The sequence below is a fragment of the Mastomys coucha genome, unplaced genomic scaffold, assembly GCF_008632895.1.
Source record: "Mastomys coucha isolate ucsf_1 unplaced genomic scaffold, UCSF_Mcou_1 pScaffold14, whole genome shotgun sequence".
NCBI lineage: Eukaryota > Metazoa > Chordata > Mammalia > Rodentia > Muridae > Mastomys > Mastomys coucha.
In genome coordinates, this window is record NW_022196896.1 from 34373722 (window position 1) to 34374169 (window position 448).

Here is a 448-nt window from a genome sequence, read left to right on the forward strand (position 1 = left end):
AACCTGATAAACAACTTCAGCAAAGTAGCTGGATATAAAATTGACTCAAGCAAATCAGTGGCCTTCCTTTACACAAAGGATGAACAGGCTGAGAAAGAAATTAGGGAAAGAACACCTTTCACAATAGTCACAATTAATATAAAATACCTTGATATGACTCTAACTAAACAAGTAAAAAATCTGTATGACAAGAACTTCAAGTCTCTGAAGAAGGAAATCAAAGATTTCCCATGGATTGGCAGGATTAATATAGTAAAAATGGCCATCTTGCTGAAATCAATCTACAGATTCAATGCAATCCCCATCAAAATTCCAACTCAATTCTTCACAGAGTTAGAAAGAGCAATTTGCAAATTCATCTGGAAGAACAAAAAACCTAGGATAGGAAAAACTATTCTCAACAATAAAAGAACCTCTGGTAGAATCACCATCCCTGACCTTAAGCTGT